This window comes from Balaenoptera borealis (assembly GCF_965194805.1).
Source record: "Balaenoptera borealis genome assembly, chromosome: 8".
NCBI classification, from domain to species: domain Eukaryota; kingdom Metazoa; phylum Chordata; class Mammalia; order Artiodactyla; family Balaenopteridae; genus Balaenoptera; species Balaenoptera borealis.
This window is the reverse complement of record NC_138865.1, coordinates 46,716,846-46,730,014: the sequence shown is the minus strand read 5'-3', so window position 1 is coordinate 46,730,014 and position 13,169 is coordinate 46,716,846. Positions and strand designations below refer to the sequence as shown.

The following is a 13,169-nucleotide window of genomic DNA, read 5'->3' as shown; positions in this document are numbered from 1 at the left end:
TTTTCTCTGTTCAAGCCATATAGTAGTTTAATTGAAAAAACTCGCAATTTCAAATTCTTTATTACCATGCCATTCCCTATTCATTTTCAGCTTTAAAATAAGGGAAAATAAATGCACGAAAATGAGTTCTGAAATAAAAAAATCATTGAGCCTGTTAAGCTTGTGGTTTTGCCTGTAATTGTCTTCCTTCTTTTCCCTTATTCCTCTTGAACTGGCATTTTTCCCTCTAGAGGAGCTGAGGGAGGCTGCTTTTCAATGACTTTATTTTCCTCTCTCAATTTACCAAATCTTACTCTATAAAACAATTTTATGTTTAATGATGAGAATATTGATCCCTAAATTGGCCAGCTCTGAAAACATAATCTGTTTCATGTGTCAAAAAAGTATATTTGGTTTCGAAATCTTAGCACAGAAAAGAGAATAGATGATCTTAAAAAAATCAAAAGCAGTTTAACACAACTGATATTTACTAAACAGAAAAGCACCAAACAACACATCAATAAGATACCTCCTACCCTGCAGGCATCATTTATACCTAGTATGAATTGTAACACCATCGCCTTTCAAAAGATACTTATAATTTTCATGCATGCATGCATTTATTCATTCAACAAATTTCTTCCAATAACCAACTACCGACAAAACACTATTATTAAGTGCAGGGCATACAAAGATGAAAAAGACACAGCCTTCGTGTACCAGGAGCTTCTATCAAGAAAAATAGACAAAGTACTTACACTATATCTGTTGTGGAGCTGAAGAACTTGTTTTCTGGAGCCAAACTGCTTGTGTTCAACTCCCGCTTTTGCTACTTACCAGCGCTCTAAGCCTCAATTTCCTGAGTAGAGAAAAGGGTGGGGGGGTAATAAGAGTTCCTATCCCACGTGTTTGTTGTCACGGTTAAATGAGATACGGTTCACGTGTGCTTGGGGGAGTAACTGTCTCACAGTGATTAAGAAATATGATTACTGTGAAAAATTACTACTTCATGATACTAAAATACTCTCATTTGTACTTACGAAGGTTTGGAAGCCATGGGACATTCAAATAAAATGGTTCAGAGGAGGGATGATCCCGTTTTGTTTGGTGTTAGAAGGATGCTCAGGATGACTATGGCATTTATGACAGACAGTAAAGGAAGAAAAAAATTATAATTTATAGAGATGAGGCAGGGTGCAGGAAAGGGAGAATACAAATTAAATGTAGAATATTTTTAAAAAATTTAGAGAACAGAAGAAGTGTTACCTGCCAGGACTGCAGAATTTGACACCAGAAAAATATGTAATGGGGTTTTCTCTAATCAACGCTGTTATCAATACTATTTTCTTTTATTTTTTTCTCTCTGAAATTCTGGCTTCATGTCCTTGTATCCTGGGGGGAAAAATGGGTTTTTGGATTCTATCAAGTCCTGACTAAATTAAGAACAGCTACTACTTCTCCTACTAGTAGTATTCCACACTAGCTGAATTACCTGCTCAGGTGTGAGTAGTAGAGACCCCTGTTCTTTCGGGGTCTCTGCTAAATGTCACGGGTGGTCAGTGAGTCTCCAGCCAGCCAGAACTGAAACTTCTCCCAGTTCTTTGTGAATCTGGGACCTGTCAGTAATAGAGCTTCCTGGTTGGCTTTTCTCTAGCCTGTGGAATCTCAACCTCTGTGTACATGGTTTATCCTTCAGGAGGAGATTCATGGAAATGTATATGCAAATTCCTGGAGCTTTTTCTTAATATAGCTCCTTTATCTCCAGTTCTTTGTGCTGTAAATTCCAGAAACCTCAGCTTCCTCAACCTTTGATCCATGTCTTCTCAACTTTTTAAGACCTTAAGACCCTCATGCTCTGCTAGGACTTGTCATTTCTGCACCATGATCTGTAAAGTTCCCCTGGGCATAAATTCTGGGTAATCCTAGGACTCATCTCACTTGTTTCCCCTCTCTAAGGAGCACAGTCTTTCGCTGATGCTGTCTAATTTTTTAAAACAATTGTTTTATATATTTGTCCATTTTTTAATTTGATTATGGTGAGAGAATAAGTCTGGTTCTAACTCACTCCACTGTGACTGAAGCAGAAATTACTCAAATTGGCATCCTATGGATTAAAAAGCATCCCAGGTGGTTCTAATAGAAGGCCAAGATTGCAAACAATTAGATCGGGCATAGTAATCATCTCCTTCTCTACATATTGGGATGCTTCTCCACAGCACCCCTGTAGCCTTTGTGGGGAACTATTCCTTATCTTCCCCTGGGGGCCATGCTTATCCCACATCAGCCCCTGAGCATAACAATTCACTGGCCACAATGACTTGATTCCATCAGACTTATGTTTGACACAAGTTCTTCTGGGAAAGAGCTTTCCTTTTTGCCCTCTGGAGGGGAAACTGGCATGCTCTAGGTTTGAGGAAGGTGTCTTAATGGCATCATTTGTGCCCTGACTCAAAAGCCAGATGCACTTGCTACTGTTGTATATTTTGACAATCCAGCTCTCTTTACCACATACTTGAGGCAGCAGCACTCATACAAAAAAGAACACCTGATCAAACTCAGGCCATTATCCCTAAATGGTGAATGACTGATCTTTTTTAATTTGCTAACATTGAAATATTCTTTAAAATAAGTATAGTCGGTGAGAGAAGGTAAGAGCCATTTTTTTTTTTTTTTGTAAAAAAGAATCATTTTCACTGTATTTTAAATATAGTAGTCCAGAAGCCAAAACAAGCCTTTCAGAAGTTAAGACTTCATGGAAGCGGAATCAGAAGAAAATATATTTAATGATAACATGTCAATAAGTATAGGAATTCTAACTCATTTATTCTTTCAAAACTTATTATTCACTAATTTGTCCACTAAAAATTATTTGTCAGGTGCCTATTATGTACCTAAGCACTATTCTAGGATCTGGTGATATAGCAGTGAATAAAATGGACAAAATCCCTATATTTATGGAGCTTGTAACTTACTAGGGGAACAGGCAAGAGGCAAACAAATAACTATATATAAGACATAGTCAAGGACATAGACGATATACAGAAAGAAAGCCAGCAATGAAAAATAGAATGGTAGCTGGAGGGGACAGTGGGTTAAAAAATGAGTTGGTTTATTTTATTTGTTTACTAGATGAGAGAGATAATAGCATGAACTTTGCAGCTGGAACTCTTCCCATCTGGACTGCTTTCATTTTCCCCCAATATCTGCAAGTCCAGTTCTCTTATATGTTCTGCTCAAATGTTACCTTTTCAATGAAGCCTTCACTGCTCACCTCAGTTAAGACTGCACCCTTCTCCAGCCACCAGCACTCCCTATCTTATCTATATCTTCTACATTTTCATTATTGCTTCTGTTTATTTTCTGCCTCAGCCCCACAACAATGGAAGATCCACAAGGGCAAGAATGACTTTCTGTTGAGTTCACCGCTAAGGCTCTAACACCTGAAACAGTTCCAGACATACACCTGGTATTTAATAGATATTTCTGGTTGAACGTAAGTGAGCCAGCAGAGGGTTTGACATATGTTTGAGGCACAGAAAGGAAGTTGGTTGGAGTGAACATAATGAAGACTGTAGTGAATAATGAACAATACACAGTCCCTACCATTAGCACCTACTTTCTAGTAATATGAAATAACTAAACAGACAATCCCAATCCAACGTGCTGAGAGTTACGGGTGCTCTGGTAACACACAGAGGTTCCCTTCTCCGATGTGGACTCAAGGAAGGCTATCCAGGAGGGTTGATATCTATGGGGAGACTTGAATGTAGGGTTATCCAGGCAAAGAAAGGGGAAGTAGCCCTTTCTAGGCAGAGAGAACAACATGTGCAAAATAACTGTTGATAAGGAAGAGCGCGCCACTTCTGGGAACTGTAAATACTTTAGTATAGCTGAAGCCTACAGGGTCTTTGATGACCTCTGAGGACACTGGACTTGATGCAGAGGGCAAGGGAGAGTCACTGAAAGGTTTTACCCAGCGAGTCACAAGATCATACCTGTGGTGTTGGCGAGAATGATTGGAATGTGGATATTGGCATCAGTTATCTTGGCATTAGGTGATGGGGGACTAAACCTACAGAGTGGCATTAAGGATGGAAAGAAGCAGAGAGGTTTGGGAAGTCTGGTGACAGTCAGTGCATGGCTTTCCCTGGGACAGGAGCAAGAATCTGTAGTTCAGGAAAGAAGGAACAAAGAATACTTTACTGCCTTTCTCTGGTCAAATATGTTGTTTGCAAAGTTAAGATTAACTCCTAGAAAACTTCCATAGCTGAACTTTTCTATCTGTTCTCCTTGAAGTACACACAAATTTACATTTCTCCTCAAATTATCACTGTCTACACATGGGGCTTCAAGGATACAATTGGGGAGGGACTCTAGTGCTGTTGTATCAACCATCGGAAGCACTAGAATGTTAAAGCATCTTTTGCAGGTCCAGCTAAGGTATCAGGTGTTAGTCTAAGAAAAAAAATTGTCTGGAAGAGCAGAAGACATCTTTATGGACCTTTCTTCTTACTGTCTTCTCTAAAGCCCTCATTCCTTTCTTTCCCTTGACTTCACCCAAGAGCATTACGTTTTTCCTTAAGACTGACATAAGAGACATTGTTGTATTCTGTTCAATCTATAGTACTAATTCTGCCACGTTCATCACCCTTTTCTCTTTCTTCTCTTCATGTCTTACTCATATATCTCACGCACATGCACATGCACTCACACACACACACACACATCCTGTATTTTTATGCTGGAAGCTCCACCATAATACTGTGGTCTATCCTTCCTGATTTTTCATCTCCATCATGCAACACAAGTTCTATTCTCCAAAAATGTTGGTAGAATGAATGCATGTATGTTAGACATGATATGAAGAATGGTGTTTCATATTTATAGGAACACATCCTGAAATACCTAGAGCTGGAAAAAAAAACAAAGCAGAATAACAGTACCAAGAGGAAGAGAGGAGATGCCACTATTGTACATGTATCTACTGGGGGACTTAACAACAAAAACATATTTTCTCTCAGTTCTGGAGGTCGGGAAGCCCAAGATCAAGGTGCCAGATGATTTGGTTCCTGGTAAGGACTCTCTTCCTAGCTTGAAGTCAGTTGCTTCCTCACTGTGTCCTCACATGGTAGAGAGAGAGAACTTTGGTGTCTCTTCCTTTTTTTTTTTTTTATAAGGGCACCAGACCTATTGGATTAGTGCTCTAAGCTCATGACCTCATTTAACTTTTATTACCTCCTCACGGGTCCTATCTTTAAATAAAGTCACAACGGGGGTTAGAGCTTCAACATGTGAATTTTAGAGGGACACGATTCACTCCATAGCAATATGCATGCTTACTGAATCTTTGACAATGTTCACATACCCAGTGCTTTCATGTTACTGTGTCGCCAAGATTTTTCATATCCATTACCACCTTCTAAAATATCATGCATTAGAAATGGGGGCAGTGCTCTGGAGACCAGTGGTTTGCTGCACTGAGAGTCTGCATAACGACCTAGAAACAGACTTAGTGTTAAAGCCAAAGACCTACATTTGAATTCTAGTTTTGACATTCCCACTTTTGGATAAGTTATTTACATTCTCTCACTTCCACTTTAGGACAAGTTACTTACATTCTCTGAGACTCAGTTTTCTCACCTATAAGTTGGAGATAATACATCCTGCCCTGTTGTTGTAAAGCCTAAATAAGTGTTCACACAGAAAAAATTTTGAGCCATGAAAATTGAGTAACAAGCCTTTCAACTTCATTCAGTCTAGTTACTTGTCTCAGTGACAACCATCAAGGTTGTGCATCTTATCGGTAGGGTTCATAATAATTGGGATTTACTCTGTGCCAGACATTGTTATCAGTAACTTTACACACATAAGTAACAATACATGTGGTATTATCTAAATTAATACTCACAAAAATTCCCATGAAGTAGTTATTATTATTACCCTCAGGAAATAAATACAGCTTCTACTGACATGTAAGAGGAACCTAGTAGTTATTCATTCAGCCTACTCAGAGGCAGGAAAAAGCTAGAAAATGTAAGGCAAGAGGTCCCTAAACTTTGAGAAGCTACTTTTGATTTCTCTGAGGTCTTGGGACCACAGAGGAGGGTAGCTTTCCTCCAGCAACTGCCCCTACTTCCAAAAGGGGTCATGTATTAGTTTTCTATTGCTGCTGTAACAAATTACCACACATTTAGTGGCTTAGAACAACATAAATTTATTCTCTTACAGTTTTACAAATTTATTCCTTCTTTAGGGAAGAATCCATTTCCTTGATTTTTCTGGCCCCAAGAGGCTTCCTGCGTTCATTGGTTTACAGCCCCACATTACTCCAAAATGCTTTCATCATCACATCTCCTTCTCTGACTCTGCTCTTGCCTCCGTCTTTCCTTTATAAGCACTCTTGTGATTATACTGACCTGACCTGGATAATCCAGGATAATCTTTATATCTCAAGATCTTTGTTTTAATGAAATCTGCAAAGTCCCTTTTGCTAGTTACGGTAACATATCCAAAGATACTGGGGTTTAGGACATGGAATTTCTTGGGAGGCCGCTATTCTGCCCACCACAGACGACTACAGGCACTGTACCACAATAGCTTATAGACCAGTGGGTAGACACTCAACCTAAACCAGGCCAAGCAGCTTTGTCCTCCAAAAATTTGGTAGTTGGTTATTAAGACGCTGAGGTTAGCCATGGGATCAGACACTGGCACTTCTTATAGAAACAGGGCTATCATCACCACAGTAAACCAAAACCAAGTACAACCTGAAACTGGAGAGACGAGTTAGGGGCAGAGACTATGAGGAAACAAAGAATCCCAGCCTGCAGGGAGGAGAATGAACAAATTCACAGAGGGAAGCAGAGTTTTAGGATGTCTTTCATTAACAACCTCTTTATTCCTTATTAAATCTAGCTTTAAAATTCCTGCTCCTTGCAACTAGACCAGTGTTAATTAGAGCCATGCTTGAGCAGGGTGGAGGTTGTACCTGAAAGGTCTTCCACCAATGCTAAAACTCCATCAAATTGTGGAGAGCAGTTGTTGCAGGCATCACAGAGGGTGAGTGGCTTGGAGGCACCCAGGAACACTGAAAAGATAAAGCATCTTAGGGCATGGACAGAAGTCCCCAAATTCAGGACCATAGGATTTGTGTACTATCCAAATATGTATTGGGGCTTTCACTATTCAACAATTTGTCATCATTATTTCCCCTCCCAGTTCCAACATTGTACTGTGACCAAAGAAATGAACCTCTGGATCCAGTGAAGCCCTCATGGCTGAAATACAATAAAAAACAGCATTTACTAGCACTGCAGTAGCAGCTGCTGCTATAGCTAACACAATAGAGCATTCACCAGCGCTATGCTAGCACTTCCCATGCGTTATCTCACTGGGTCCGTATAAGAACCCTATAAAGTGGAAGCATTATTATCTTCATTGTAAACATTTCAACACTGGGGTAATGTTAACCTACATGTTGAATATTTTGTGATTAAAAACACATTAATCTTTGAATAGTAAGTCCATAATCAAACCCATATGAACATTCACATGTAAAAGGAGATTTGAAGGGAAACTTTCAGGGAAGAATGGAGAAAGCAGTGTTAAGAGTTCCCACTGCCTAGAATGTATGGTCTGGCTTTCGTTCATTGTCTTTAGGCATGATTTCCTTAAAAAAAATTCCTGAAGTTTTTTGTTCTAGTTCCAACTCCTTTTTTTGTCTTTGACAGAAATCTCTCGCTTTTTTGTCTTCTACAAATGAATGTTAAGGAAAAGAATACGGGTTGAAATATTGCCCTTCTGCCCATGGCCTATTGCTTATATGCATGCACAAGTCTTAACCCTTTAGCATTCAGGGACTGGGGTAAAGGGGGAGGCCAACCTCCCTCCTGGAGTCTAGCATATGTGATTACAAACTTGTTGAAACTATTCTCTTTGGCTGTTAGATTCAGCCCCCGAGTGCTCAACTGTTTTAAAATTGTGCAGACTGAAGGCTCCAATTCAGCAGAGGCAGTTTCCCCCTCAGAATACTCTCTTTGATTATAGTTTTAAAGACAGCTTAAGATTTCAAGTGTCTTCTTTTTTTTCTCTAAAAAATGAGATGCTTTAGGATTACTGGAGCTTATCAGTGAATTAGAAGTGGAAAACAACAATTAAGCATCTAATAATACTCTGCCTAAATCCCAGCTTAATTTTCCCCACATCCTTCACCTTCAGTTCCAAAAAGACCTGGCAGATCACTCTCCTTAAAATGCATTGATATCTGGCATTTGCTCTCTTATAAGCTGGACTTGATACTGTGAGGCAGATAGCTGAACTCTAGGGGAGTGGAAAATTGAAAAGTGAGATATAACAGGAGAAAAAAAATTGAAGAAAAAACTATTTTTATTGAGGCTTAAAGGGGATAGAACCAACATTTCTGGGTTATACACGGAAACTAGGAGACCAGAAGAGGAGCAATTCATCTACCACCAGATAAAGAGAAGGTGCATTTCCAAGGACGAGGCTGTCCCAATAGGGACAGGCCCACCATCCTTTTGAAATTTTGGTGAATATTCTCTTATAGAGAAACCATGAAGATTCAGTCCAGATCTAGAAATGCCATACAATACAAGTGTTCTACCACATAGGCCCACAGAATGATTATCAGAATGTTTCAGTTTTACTGTGTGTATAACTAGTGAGGAAATATTTTTCATTTATTTATTTAGCCTAGTATGTATATGTTAACAGTCTGATATATACTCTGCCTTATATGTTTTATCTTGTTTATCCACTGGGTAAGTTTTTTGTATTTTGGGGGATATAAATTATTCATTTAAAGTCAGAAAACATTAACTTCCTTATCCACCTACTTTTTCAATGGCTAACATACGAACATGGTATTAGAAGTGGCTTGTTACTGCAAACTCTGCTTAAAGATTTTATTAATTCTTTTTTTTAAATTGGTAAACAAAATGTTTATTTTTTAAAAATGTTTATTTTTAAAAAAATTTTATTTTTTTGTTGAAGTAGAGTTGATTAGATTTTATTAATTCTATATAGTCTACGTGGCTAAGGAAATTACATCCAAATCAAAGAAATCTATGCTATATAAAGCTGAGATCTTTTCACTTAGAAGACAATAAAATAAATACTTGCCAAGGTATCAATGTGGATGCACTAAGCAAGGGCTTACCAATGCTGGCTTTTTACAGGAGAATAGAACAATGAAAACAATGCACATACCATGTTTCTATTAATCTATTCCAAAGGCTGCTTGCTCAATAGAGGATTTAGCTTAGTGGGGGTGACAGCTGCTTGGTGTGAGCCACAACATTTCTAAAATGAGAACTGACTCAGAATTATAAGCCTTCATTCCTTGCATTAATTGTAAACGTGCAATAAAAGAAATGTTCCCTTCTTGAAGATGGAGATGTAAACTATGAAATCAACATATAATGCTTCAGAACAGCACTATGTGAAAATACTCACTTTCAGTTTACAAATTGCCACTTGCTCATGACTCTTTGTACATGCTGTTCCTTCTTGCTCCCAAATCTCTCTCTCTCTTACTTTCTCTGTCACACACAGATACACACACACTCCACATAAGCATATGCCCTTCTTCCAACTAGTCATTACTCAACTTTCATATTTCCGTTTAGACATAACCTCTTATAGGGAGATGACTCGGACTCAAGTCTATTCTTATGTGCTTCTCCTAGCTTCTATCATTGCATCCTATACTCCCATCATAACACACATCACACTGTATGGTGATCGTCTGAACACTTTTTTGTATCTTCTAATAGATGATAAACTCTGTGAGAGTAGGAACAATATCTATTACACTCCTAGTCCAATCTCTGCTCCCTGAAAGATATTCAATAAATGTTTATGAAATTAATGCTTCAATGAAAGAGCTTTAGAAGAATGACTTGTAGTCTATAACGAAGCTTACTGAATTGATGAATGTATTTAATGACAAAATGTGCCAATCAGTCAAGGGTAGGTTGGCCAATGACAGAAAGACGATTATCACAGAGGCAAAGGGTAGAAGTGACCTTGCAAACTGCTTCTAGGAGAAGAAGCGCCCTCACCAAGGCTTCAGTTCTGCTGGTTTTGACAGTAGATGCATGTTCATTATTGAAATGAGTGTGTCAGGCTACCTAAGCCTGATGTCACTGAACATTTGAATCATATAAAGAACTCTTTTGGATCTGTTTCCAGGTGCTCCAAAGCAAACTTCTGAATACAAATCAGGTATACGGAGTTATAATGAGAGACTGTCCCATGAGAGAGACACAGAGAGAGAGAGCACACATACCTCACCCCTACTCTCTATACTTAGGAATCAGATTCCTGGGCCTGAAAAATAGAGAACAAGACCCTAGACTAGAGTGAGTTCATGAAAGTAATGTCTATAATGGTCTGTCCATCTGTGTGGCCAACTGAGAATTCTGACAAAGCAGTCTTCTGTCTTGTCATTCAAACTTCTACGTTAACAGCTAAACAAACCAGAAGCCCTCCAAATAGCAGCTTTTGAAATGGAAAAACAAATGGAAATCTATGAATCATCCTACATTTCCTGTTATTGTTAGCAATCTTAAAGGTTTTATTGAGCATAGAATATGCCCAATTCTTAACTATGCCACATGAGGTATATATGTGATGTATTAAATAATATTTTCCAAATTCAGAATTTTTTGAGGAAAAAAATATTTTGCAGTCTAAATTATGTCAATTTACTCTATTACTTACCGAGAGTGTGAATTATTAATGCTTAAAGTCCTTATACAACTATAAAAGAAAAATAAATTTTAAAATTAAATGCAAATAAGACTGAAAATCTAATGAAATTAGAATTAACAAAATTAAGTAAAATGAATGATATTGCTTTTTTGAAAGCAAAACTACCATTTGTAACTAGAACACAAAAGTCATGGCTAGGGAAATTTCTTTTGCTTTTTGATGTGCATGGTCTGTCATGTCTTATGTAATGTAAGCTCAGGCAGAGAGAGAGAGTAGCGGGGGGAGGGAAGGAGGGAGAAAGGGAGGGGAGAGAAACACTTGATTTTGTTAATCACTCTGTCCTCGAGGTAAGATGTTTACACATGGTAAGTGCTTGATAAAAACTTGTACAATTAATAAAAAGGAATAAGTTTTCTGACTGCTTTTCTCTATTTAAATTTCTGTGCAGCCACTGTTGAGGCAGTGATAATGCTTCATTTTCCTATTCAGTAACTTTCTGTCCTTTACTCATTAGTCCAGGGCAATAAAATTAGTATTGTTTGGCATTATTGTAAATTCAAACATGGTCATCAAAACCAAGCGCTGAGACTTTCTTATAATGTGGTCGTTAAGATGATCCGATGCATATTTAAATTCTTATTTTCAAACCATAAAGATAAAAACGTAATTCTGGATTTGATCTTGGAACAGAAAAAGAACATTAATGAAAAAACTGGTAGAGAGCAGGCTGGAGTTTAGTTAATAGTAATGAATCAATGTTCATGGATTATATTCTTATAATATATATATATATATATATATATATATATATATATATATATATATAACTAATATATGTATTAGTTCTTAACATTTTTGTGGTTTCTAATACGTATAACCAGTGTAGTCATTGCTTTAAAATGTACCATGCAAATATAAACACATTCTATCAAAATATGCATATATATACTGGCAGGTAGAAAGCAAACTGCCAGTATGTATATGCATATTTTGATAGGATGTGTTTATATTTACATGGTACATATTGTGTGAAGGTGACTGGCCACACCTGTATCAGTCAGTGTTTATTAAGAAGAATGCAATCTACTCTATGTATTTCAGGCATAGCAGGTTTTAACACAGGGAAGGGGAGGCTTCCATAATCATTGGAACAGCCAGGAAAGCTAAGTAACCCAGAATTTCAGCTTGCAGCAACAAAGCCTGTGGTTCTCAGAGGGTCACCCAGAGAACCTCTGGAGGCATCCACCAACTATCTCAGTCCTCAGCCTAATGCAGATGATCTTCAAGATACACCTGGAAGCCACTTCCAACTCTACACTTGCTCGTGTGCCTAACTGCAACTCCAGAGAAGACTGGCCCACATTTCTCTTTTTCCTTCCAAAGCTCTCGTAAGTTCCTCTCATTGGCAGATACTGACATGGAACCATGGGAGAAGGAGGTTCTCAGAATTGTAGTTTTAACTTCTCTGTGATTCAGACAATCCAATACAACATCTTCAGTGAAACATTGGTAACCTAATGAGTGGCGTCTCATTGTTATAAGAATTTTGTTCTTATTCACGTAATATAAATGATATACCAAATATATGGAACTCTGTTCTAGGATGTAGTGACTATGAGATATGATCCTTGCTCAGAAACAGACTCAGTGGGACCCCAATTCAGGAATGCACTTCTGGACCACACATGGCAAGTCATTAGGGTAAACACTGAGTTAGTTTTACCTGGTCTGCAAGATAAGGAAGTGTCCAGGTCTAGTTCACTCTTATTAAGATGTTTATTCTAGAACCTCCCCAGTACCCTTAGATGTTTGATCTGTAGATAACAGGTATTAGCTCTAATAACTCTAGACTATACTGGATGAAGCTCTTATTCTGGTCTCAGCCTAGGTTCTGGTCCTGATGGTGAAGGTTAAGGAGCCAATATGTCTGTGTATACATTGATATGACCTTCTTAGTCCAAGAGAAACATTTTAAGGGCAGGAATGACATCACCTTCACTCTTACTTCTCTTCCAAAAACAAACATACAAACAAAAAAGATATATGTCACTTCCCTGCTGAAACTATTTCCACCCACAGCATCTCATAGTATTCAAGATGAAACTCCAACTCTTAAGTATTGTATTCAAAAGTCTTTACCCACAAGCTTCCATCCTGTCTTCTGGGCTCATCTTCTCAAATGTCTTTGACAGTCCAGTCACAAGAGGCTACTTTGTTATGCTTTTGTACTGATGTTCACATAGTCCCTTCTGCCTGGGCCGTTCTTACCTAGAATATTTTCTTCCTTAAAAACTCTCTTCACAGCTTTCAGAGAAGGTGCAATATACCACTCTCACCTGAAACTTCTCTAACAAATGGCCTCCTTGCTCTGAATTAATGGTGACCCTAATTTCTACAACACCAGAATGCTTTGTACATTCTAGTAGCAGTTTTTGTGCTGAATTTTAATCATGTAG

At 38.1% G+C, this 13,169-nt stretch overlaps 1 protein-coding gene across 7 annotated transcripts in view; it reads right to left on the bottom strand.

Moving 5' to 3' along the window:
• The window catches only part of LINGO2 (leucine rich repeat and Ig domain containing 2), a 1,216,268-nt gene that overhangs the window by 209,119 nt on the left and 993,980 nt on the right, over positions 1-13,169 (bottom strand). Inside the window, exon 1 of one of the 7 annotated variants that reach the window (XM_082400558.1) lies at positions 738-11,509. The exons of the other annotated variants lie outside the window; for them this stretch is intronic. The gene's annotated coding sequence lies outside the window, so the exon portion shown is untranslated. Of the gene's footprint in view, positions 1-737; positions 11,510-13,169 lie in introns of those variants that run through there. 7 annotated transcript variants of the gene reach the window in all.